Source organism: Syzygium oleosum, unplaced genomic scaffold (assembly GCF_021117445.2).
Source record: "Syzygium oleosum isolate NSW1041296 unplaced genomic scaffold, Sole_v2.1 Sole_v2.55, whole genome shotgun sequence".
Lineage (NCBI taxonomy): Eukaryota > Viridiplantae > Streptophyta > Magnoliopsida > Myrtales > Myrtaceae > Syzygium > Syzygium oleosum.
Genome location: NW_026607539.1, coordinates 835,977 through 846,568, shown reverse-complemented (window position 1 = coordinate 846,568; position 10,592 = coordinate 835,977). Strand labels below are relative to the sequence as shown.

General features: G+C 39.7%; 1 pseudogene; it reads right to left on the bottom strand.

Moving 5' to 3' along the window:
- Positions 1-629: 629 nt before the first annotated feature.
- Positions 630-6,983, bottom strand: LOC115687738 (QWRF motif-containing protein 2-like; annotated as a pseudogene).
- Positions 6,984-10,592: the final 3,609 nt, after the last annotated feature.

The following is a 10,592-nucleotide window of genomic DNA, read 5'->3' as shown; positions in this document are numbered from 1 at the left end:
CCAAACTCTGTGCAATTAGCTGCTAACATTTCAACCACTAGTAGCTTTTCTTACCCAAGAAGCAAGAACAGAAAGAACAGAAAAAGGGGAAAAGAAATGCTTTTCTTTATCTTACCAGCTTCAGTTGAAACACTCTTATCTCCTTTTTAGGTGCTTTGAATGAAGACAGCAGTCTCGCCACGACAAGAACATATGTGTCTAAAGCAGCCACCGAAAAAGAAGCAAAATTGCGGATCTATTCCGCCACAATCAAAGTTCAAATTAGTCAATTTAAGTGAATCAAAGATCCCCAGAGAAACTGTGTAGTTCTTCTTTTTTTTTTTTTGGCTAATTACAGATACCAACAGCATAGACACAACTATCGAGCAGAAACCCGATTGAAATATGTATTACTGTTGGTCCATGGGATTACGGAGCCCTGTATGCCTCTGCCGGTTGCAAAAGTCTTTTATCTTTAGAATCGTAGAACAAGGTTATAAATCACACGGATCCCGCATTTGTTCTCGGTTTGTTTTGGAGAAATGAGCCGTGCTACAGCTTTACAGGATCAAATGGGGAAATCCACCATCAGAATATCGAGATTTCTCTCCAGTCCATCAATAATCGCACTCACATAGTATTATATGATGTATAATCAGATCATGAACTTCATAATTAGCTATTATCATGTGAACGAACATTATATATACAATGCTTTCCCTTTACCCCGAACCCCGAACACAGGACGTGTTCTTCTTTACATTAAACCACTGATGAGGAAGCCATTTTCATTTATCATGGAGATACAGGAAATACAGAATAAGAATGAAAAAAATCTTACTGCCTTCATGGTGGCGTCCCTCGGTGGAAGAGCAAATGCACTGTTTGAGTGTAACGTTAGCTTTTGAGTATGAGTAGTCAGATAAATCAGCTCTAAACATGTGCCGTCGGAGTTCAGGTTGTTGGTAAATGGGTCTTTTGTAATATGTGTGTTCTCAAGCTACAATCCTTCACCTGGTGGAACGAATATACTGATAAGTATGTTAAAGTAGTGGTATTTCGAAGGGAAGCAACAGATATCTGCTATTTTTACCTGCATAGCCGTCAAAGTGGACAAAAAGTCCTTGCATTGTACCAGGGAAAGCTGCTCCTTTGCTGTGACATTTACAAGTTCAGCCAAGAACGAGTTCATTTCCTCCACCTGCACATCAAGTAGCATTAAATATTGTATCACAGACAAGCAAGTTAATAAATCTATATAGAGTCTTCGCTTTCTTTTACAGTTAATTTGCAAGACCCAGATGCAAGCAACAATTTATGGAGTCTGGCAACCCATCTCAAATGGTGGGGGGGGGGGAGGGGAGGTTTCTAGTTGACCACTCTCAGCAGAATAACTTTTTACCCCTAAGCAGAATTGCTTTATTGCAGCTTCATTTTTCTTGCTTTTCGTTACAAGCTAGCAACTTGCTATTTATGACATAAGACGAAACCAAAGTAGACAAAAACTCAATTAGATGCATAGTAAGAGGCATATGAAACAAAAGAGACGAGAAAAAATAACCAAAGCCATAGCAGATTTAAAAATCAATCCAATGCACGATGAGGACTGGAATGGGAAATCAAATCACAAAAATCCTTTACATGCAGGTGCAATTGTTTGCAGAACAATAATTTTAAGTGAGTCGATCGATATAGAGCAGGAGAAAAGCCGAAATAAATCCACCTTCAATGAAAGTAAGCATATTGAGGATGCCATTGCCTGCATCACATCAACTGCTGAACCCATGGCATCCTTCAGCTTCTGTACGTCGGCCTGCTATAAAAACAAGTCTCTAAATCAGCAACTTCGAATAGTGAAAAAATTTATAATGGGAGGTGAACTACAGAATAATTGAAGTAGAAAAGCCAAGGAGCATACAATTGCCTTCCCAACGACTGGAAGACGAAGAGTGCTTGCTCTCAGAGCTTCAGTTGCCCCTAGCAAAGAACTGGCATGATCTCTATCCAGGAGAGACCACTCTTCAAGATAGGATATCTGCATTTTATGGGTATGGTTATAAGACGACTCAGCTTTAGAATTCTGACACAATAGTGGGAAACACACTTAATCTAGAATCATGTTGACTGTGCATGTGACCAATGAGGTCAAATATGTTATGTACTAGAACCATGCCAGAGGAGAAAACAAAGCATTTCCAATCCATATAATGCATCTCAACCGGGTGTTAATCTTTGTCAAAAAGCTAAGTTAAAGCCCAATGATGCTAGGTGACTAGAATTTGACACTTAAAATGGCTTTAATGCTTGAACGCAAGTAGTCAGAAAGGCTAATATGATCATCCCGTAAAGATTGTCCCAGACCCAAATTGAAGATTCAGTAACCCAACTCACGTCACTCTCGTACAAAAAAAGTAGCCCTAAAATAGTGATCCCAAAAAAGTTTTGAGACTCTAGTTTAAACATTATTGAATTACAGAGACAGTAAGGAGCTTCAAAGCTGTTAAAAAAAAAAAAGATGCAGTAGAGAAGATTGTCGACATATTATAAGAAGAAATTGAGAAAAAACTAAGCCAATGGAAAAAGAGTAAGGCTCTCACTTGTCCCTTCAGGATAGATGTTAGCTTGAACTTTTGCCTGAGCAGCAACAACTTCATCCTTTTAAGTGTGACAGAATGTTGTAGTTCCGAGATGGTTACCCAAGAATTCCATATAATTTTCTGGCACACAAGCACCAAGCTACATCAATACTATTTACATCCTGTCCCAAGTCTAGCAAAGTTAGTGCATTTTGACACACTGTAGAGAGAGATGATAGTAAGAAAGAGATCCATTCCAGATTGTCAGAACTAAGCACAGTCCCAACAAATATTAATCAAACAAAAGAAAGTCGGGAAATTTATAGGTAAAGCACCATTGCAGCCGAAATCTAACACTAAAAAAAAGGTGTTCACTGCTGGAGCAATGCCGCTCCTTCTAGCCACCTTCATCATCCTGAGAGTAGAAACACCATTCGAATTGATTCTCCTTCTTGATTTGGATTGACTTGCTTGCATTTCGCATCAATAAATAAGATAACCAATTGCTTCTCCTAGTATCGATAGAAGCAGAGCTATTAAAAGGAAGGTTCCTCAAAATATTTATCTAGCAAAGCTTGGTCCATTGAGTTTTCCATGTCTGGTTCTTGATTTTTGTCTCCAGTTCATATCAAACTACTTTAGGAAAATCTGTCAAGATAGATGATTTGCTCTTTTTCAGTTCATGTGCTGTTGGTAAGAATGTAGCATTGAAACAGAGCAAGCTCTTGTACTCCTTGTAGTATGTAATTGTATGATGACAACTTGATTTAAACACACCATATGCGCAGAAGAGGGAAAGAGACTTTGAGCTGATTGTTTTGAGGATCTGAAGTTCACCGCAGACTTACGCAAGTCTCCCTTTAACCAAGATGTACATGACTTGACTGACAAAAATACAAGAAGTAGCCTACATTCATTCTTAACACATGCAAACCTTCCTGTATCCCCAATTATTCAGTGAATTAAATTCTGTAATTAGGTGCCAAGAGAGCTCCTTGAAGATGGTTCAAATGACTTCATCTGCTACAAATTCTACTTGTGATCAGTAAGTTTTATGACATTGCTAATCTCCAAAAGTAACCTTCCTTTTGTAAAGCAGATAGTTTTAAATGAGCAACTTACATGTCACAATGCAAATTTCTAGACATCCTAAAAGTCAGCACGGCCATAGGCCTCTTGACTATTATAGATTAATATACAAGTAGTCAGATTCGGTATCTAAATATTGACAACTATCAGTATTAACTCTTTTTCACTGCTTGACATATCAAGCATTTTCATTCATACCTAATAGTCAGGTGCTTAACCAGCCATTTTCTTATAAACTTGAAGGTAGACACAAACAAGAAACTCAGAGGCAAGCCGGGAAGTAAACTTTAGGAGCTAAAATAATATACTCATGATAATTCTGCATCACCCCCACCAACTGCCCCCTCCCCCCCCTGTGCGGCCAGCCACTTTCTTTTCAGGGGAAAAAGGAGGGAGAGAGAGAGAGAGAGAACAGTAAGCTTTTCATCTGAGGCTGATGACTTTACTTCTTGCGGTTTTCATCCCGATAATATTTTCTTGAGAAGCATCTCAACTTCTATCTTCATATTTTCAGTCTGTTCATCTATTTCAGAGGACAATTTCAACACCAGTGGCCATTTCAGAGGGTAAAGCGTTCCAAAACAACTACATTGGTAAAAGATTAAAAAAAAAACAAGGTAAAAAAATCAGTAATGACTCCATCACTTGATATGCTGCTTGTCACGGGCAGCAATAACATAATCCGTAGTGGACATACACTATCTAAGAATAATTAAAAGACAAATCTCTATGTCTCACAATTCAGAGGATTTCCCAAAGTTCAGCAATCTTCTCTCTGTAATTTATCTATTTCCACCACAACCGACCAGCTACCCAATTACAATAATCAACGTGTTGTTGTCTCGACAGAATTCTTCTTGGGATAAGTGCATCGGAAGTCCTAAAACTTTCAAAAAGTGCAATCAAGTCCTAAAACTTTCAAAAGTGTAATCGAGTCCTAAAACTTGTCACGAAAGTGTAATTGAGTCATAAAACTTTCCAAAAGTGCAATCAACAGAAGGACTTGATTGGACCAATTTGACATGTTTTAGAACTAGATTGTATTTTTTGAAAGTTTTAGGACTTGATTGTACTTCACGACAAGTTTTAGGTCTTAATTACTCTATTTGAAAGTTTTAGGACTCAATTGCACTTTCATGACAAGTTTTTGGACTTCCAATGCACTTATCCCATTCTAATTTTAATCGAACCAAAAGGAAAAGCAAATTTTGACAATTAGACATTCTACCGTACATGAGGGCGATCAGACCGGACCATAAAGGAAAAACTTTGCAACTATTGACAAACAATACCGTATGGTTCATTCCTATTATAGGACTTTAAACATATTTATGGATCCTTTCATCAATGCTTGTATATTTCCCAAGAAGGTGCTACCCAATCTTTAATCACATGCATTATATACTCACACAAGATAATAAATAATATTTGAGCAGAATTACTTCTCGCATTGAAAGAGCAAAAGCCAAACTTACTCATGAAGAAACAACTGGGTATGCATATAATCATTCACTTACCTCAGCATTTCTTCTCTGTACCACGGAGTTAGCATCAACCCTTGCATTCACAAACCGCCACTGCAAGTAACGGTTATACAGAAGCCTAAGCATATGTGCATCAACAACACGATCCTCCCCCATCTTCCCTCTCCGAACATCCACGGAGAAACTCAGAATTGAAGAATTAAAATTAGAGCTACTAGTCAAGCTGCCAGAGCCCGGTCTAACCCGAGAAGGACTGGACATCCCTTTCGATGGGGACGGCAATGACGAAGTCCATACTTTACTCGGTGAGGCAGACCTTGTAGCCCCTCTAACGGGAGAGGCCATTGATCTTGATGTTGAAAGCGAGCTATCAGCACTAAATCGCTTTGACTGCACAAATTTGTCAGAGGATGCTGTTCTCAACCCAGGACTTGATAATGGCGAGCTGGGATCTTGCAACCGCCTCAACCTGCTGTTAGTTTCCTGCCAAAACCTCGCCGACACAACAATCCCGCGGGGGCCATTCTTCAGCTTGGCAATACCACCAACGCCACACTCTTGCAGACCAGAAGCGTCACCAGAGGACACACTATCAGTATCAGAAATACCGTCACAGTGAAAAGCCGCTGGGTAGCTCACTGAATTCCCATCTGACATTTTAGGAAACATCTTATCTGCAGAGCCCATATCCAAGCTTAATCTCCCATCAAACGACGTCCTTCTACTCTCTACAATCATTGATTGCTGCATTGCTTTGAGCACATCCCCAGATCCAAACCCACTCAACTTCTTCCTAACCTCAGCCCCACTCGAACAATCCAAGCTCCGCGTCAAGGAATTTGCGTTCGAAACCAAATTCCCTTGCCGGATCCTCGCCGGCCACCGGTGCTGATCCCCCGGCCTCGAATTCTCCACTTGATCCCCATCCCGATCCCTCACCGGAGTCGCCTTCCTCCTCTCTGGGGTCGCTTTCCTCGCCGAGACTTCCTTGGCCTTGTTCACCGGTACCGAAAAGGCCTCGCCTTGAAACGACACAGACAAACTCCTCTTCGACGCAATCAGGATCTTCGCTGCCGCCGAAACTTCGCCCGCATTCCCCTGACGGGCTGGCGAGCTCGGCCTCGGGATTGGCCTCGGGGTCGGCGTGGCGGGCCGCCTTCGGTCCACCGACTGAGACCGCTTCGGAGCCGGGGAAGCCGAGGGCGTCGAATTCGAGGGTCGAGAGTGCACCGGAGACGCGAATCGGCGAGAACCAGAAGCGGCCGGCGGCGTCGAGGCAGCCGTCGCGGCGGAAGCCGAAGGGGAAGGAGAGAGGTACCTGGAAGAGACCTGCCGCGATTTGGGTCTTCGGGAATTGAGGCCCCCATTGCCGTTGTCCCTCTCGCCGTGCGAAAGAGATGTTTTGGAGGTGCCCGAGTCGAAGAAGACGAAGATGGTGACGACAACGATGGTGGGTCACTGGCAAGGTTGCTGGAGTTTGGTGGGTCGGAAGTGGCAGCCACCACCGCCATCACAGGGAGTTGGGAGAGAGAGAGAGAGCTCAAGAATCTCTCCTCTGCATCACATTGCCTTTTGCAGAGAGAGAGAGACCATTCTATGCAATGATGAATCTTCTTCTCGTTCTTGTTGGCAGGCACGAGGTGCCACCATTGCCGAAGCAAAAAAAACAAAAGCCTGCAGGATCAAGAAGAACTGCTGCTTTCCCACCTGCCCATCTCTTGGAGAGGTAAGAATGGAGGGGGAAAGTGAAGCTCTTGGGGGGTCTATGCCTCCATGAAAACACAGTTGGGGAACAGCACAGCGCCACCGCTTGGGTCACAGAGACTCTGAGAGAGAGAGAGAGATGGGGTGTGAATGTTTTGTTTTTGGGGGTGGGGGGTTACTTTCACTTCTTGGGGAAACTTTGGGGGGACGTCATGGGAAGGGCCAAAAGGAAAATGGCAAAAAAAAAAAACCGACATTTTCGGTCTTTAATTGCTTTTTATAAAGTTACTAAGTTTCGTGACATTTTGGTACAAATGTCATGTCAATCAAACTTTCGATAAAACCACATTTAAGTTGTACAATGTTCAAAGGAAAACTAACCGTTACTGCGAAAGATCGATCCTCTGAGTAATCGATGAAGGCCCATCTCGAGATGAAATTCTCGCTCGGGGTTTTTCTTTTCCTTGCGTTCAGTAGATGAGTAATTTCGGTAATTTTATGAGATTTCACTCGCAAGGTACAAGAGTTTTATCTAAATGCAATTATCAAAAAGTACTTTTTACTTGTACCGTTTTACTCAATGATGAGCAAACACGATATGTTATTCTTTTGGTAGCACTTTTACCCCCTTTTGATGGAAAATCGGAATGATCTTAGATAATGCGGTTTGGAAAAATTCAAAACTGTATTGAACAAAATAAAGTTTCATGTGGTATGAAACTGAATTTATCGTTTTCTCCACTTCTTTTATTCATTGCTCTTGGTTTTCATAAGTGTTTAACTTAGTTAAACTTGAATTGGTCAAGGGCACTAGCCGTTCTCTAATGATAAAGCTACATTATAAAGCGAAGTTTTAATGCAACAAATTACCGAAACTTCAACTTACACATGTATCCCATTCGAAAAACATGACAACATAACATAACTTATAGAAAAACCACTAGGTCGGCGGTTTAGTTTGACATGGGAGAAAGTCAAACCGGACTAGACTATCACATTTCAATTTTACTCGGTTTATAAACTGAAATTTTGGACCGAAAGTATCGTAACTATACTTAACAACAACGGGTAGTGAACTTCTTTTTTCGAAGAAGAAGCAATGACGGTAAATCCAGAATGGGACTAGAAAATTGGTATGCCACATTTTATGTTACAAGAATTTTCATTTTTTTTAGGGATAAGTGCAGTGAAAGTTCTAAAACTTGTCATGAAAATATAATTGAGTCATAAAACTTTCAAAAAGTGAAATCAAGACCTAAAACTTGTTGCGAAAGTACAATAGAGTCTTAAAACTTTCAAAAAGTGCAATCAAGTCATAACACTTGTTAAGTTGGTGCAATCAAGTCCTAAAAATTGTTAGCATTTTTCATTTGTCAAGTTGGACGGAGTTAATGGAAGGAGTTGATTGAATCAACTTAACAAATTTTATGGCTCAATTACACTTTCTTAAACAAGTTTTTGGATTTTTAGTGCATCTTTTAAAAATTTTAGAACTCAATTATACTTTCGTGATAAGTTTTAGGATTTATAGTACATATATCCATTTTTTTAAACTTTGAATGTGTAGTCAAACTATGATAGTCGTCTTCCTCTCTTTAATCCCATTGAATTGGTCTAGTTGCAAAACCAATTGGTTTTTTGCGCCTCAAGAAGAATGAGATCGCGGTTCCTACTTTTGATTGAACAGACTGACACTGATCGTACCAAAGTTAATTCATGATACCGATATCACCCGAGATCGCTGCACCAAAAGAGAAACATTGTCTCACTCGCTCTCCAAATCATGACCAGGGAAGGCTTGGGACACCATGAGAAGAGCTTAATGAGTAGAATAATGTTGGACGTGTACAAGTCAATGGGAAGTACAATTTGTCTTTCAATATCGACAAGATCTAATTAATATTCTCCCAAAAGATCCCACTCCTCTTTCAATCGCTTTCGATGGGTACATATCCCTTGCCTCCCACGCGTTTCATTAAGCTTCTCAAGATTCCTGCATTTTGATCTCTTCTTCACGCCACATTGCCTCTACCACAAGGTTGTGGAAATATTCTAACTTACTTTAGTGGGAACTGAAGAACAGACGCAAAAGAAAACGAGAATTGGCATCATAACTTAGACATATTTACGTCAACTTCCAACGCAACACTTTCATATACTCAACTTAAAACCTAAAGATCCCATTTCTATGCTTGATTCCTAATAAAGTCAGAGCAATTATGTAGTGTTCCATCTAGAAGAAGTGCATAAATATAGATATATTCCAATATTTCAAAAGTGTACATACAAATTACTCCCTTCAATCATCAAGGAACTTCTTTCTCTATTCGACGCGTGTACTGCATGCATTATCTCGAGAATAGGAGAAAAATAAATTCAACAACTTTCAACAATGTGTAAAGAAGGAATAGATAAATTTAGAAGAATTACAAAATGACTGTTGCAATAGCTTCACTTAGGTGAATTGACCTTGGTAGTCCCTCTACTTTTAGGCTGCGTTTAGTCGTCCGGATTTCTAACCGAATAGGATTGGATATGATAGGATATAAAATCCAAGAGATTTGCTATATCTTACCTACTGTTTGGTGAATCGTAGTAATAAAACCGGATATTTTCACATATTACTATGTTCATTATTTGCTATGAACGTTATATCAGTGTAAATGAACCTAAAAATTACACAAACGAATATGAGAAAAATTTCTCACGACACTCTTATCTATTTCATTTTTATTTATTTTCTATTATTTTTCCCTCTCTTTTTTAATTAGTTTCTTTTTTATTTCTTCCCCTTCCATCATTCTCTAATAAAATTTTATTAAATAGTAAACTATACAGATATGCCTAAAATATGTAATAAATATAAATACTAAACATGTGTGTATATATATATATATTTATATGAAATCTATATCATAAGATAGAAAGAAATTTGAATATATAAATATAATTAAGAATAAATAAAAACGAATTTATTGTTATTTTTTTTGCTATTTTGAATTTTTATATTAAAATGCGAATATTATTTTAATTTTAATTTTATTAATTTAATAAGTTTGTTATTCGAGAAAAATAACTTTAATATTATGGATATTAAAAATCTTATCCACCTTTCATCCCACCTCTCCTATGAAATAATTTTATTCGGGTTATATCCCTCCTATATCCGACTTTATTCTATTTTGAGCAGGCACCAAACATGATATAGGATAAAATTTATCCTATCCTAAATTTTATTCTAACTATCAAACATAGCCCTTCACCCTACATTTTACAAAGTGTTGCCGACCGCTCCTGAATCGTTCTGATGATGGAAATTACTCACCTGAACTTGATGCTGTTAACTATTAAATGATTTGGATTTCTTTAAAAAGAAAAACCTGACCCATCCTCTTTGCATCTCCCTCTCCCTAGCAGCCAGGAACGCTGGAGCTTAAGCTTAGAGCGTCCATGGCCGCTCACTGCTCGTGCTCGTGGCATCTATGGCAGCTTGAGCTCGAGCTCGTAGCATCCATGGTCGCTGGGACTCACAATATCCATGGCGGCGATTTGCTCTGGTTTGAACTTGCAGCATCCATGGTCGTTGGTCGCTCGAGCTCATAGCGTCCATAGCTGCGATTTGCTCGGGCTCGGGCTCACTGCATCCACACTCGCTTGAGCTCAGGCTTGCGGCCTCCATGGTCACTTGCCGCTCGTGCTCGCGGCCTCCATGGATGGGATCCAGTCGAGCTCGAGCTTATGACATCCATGGCCAAATGAA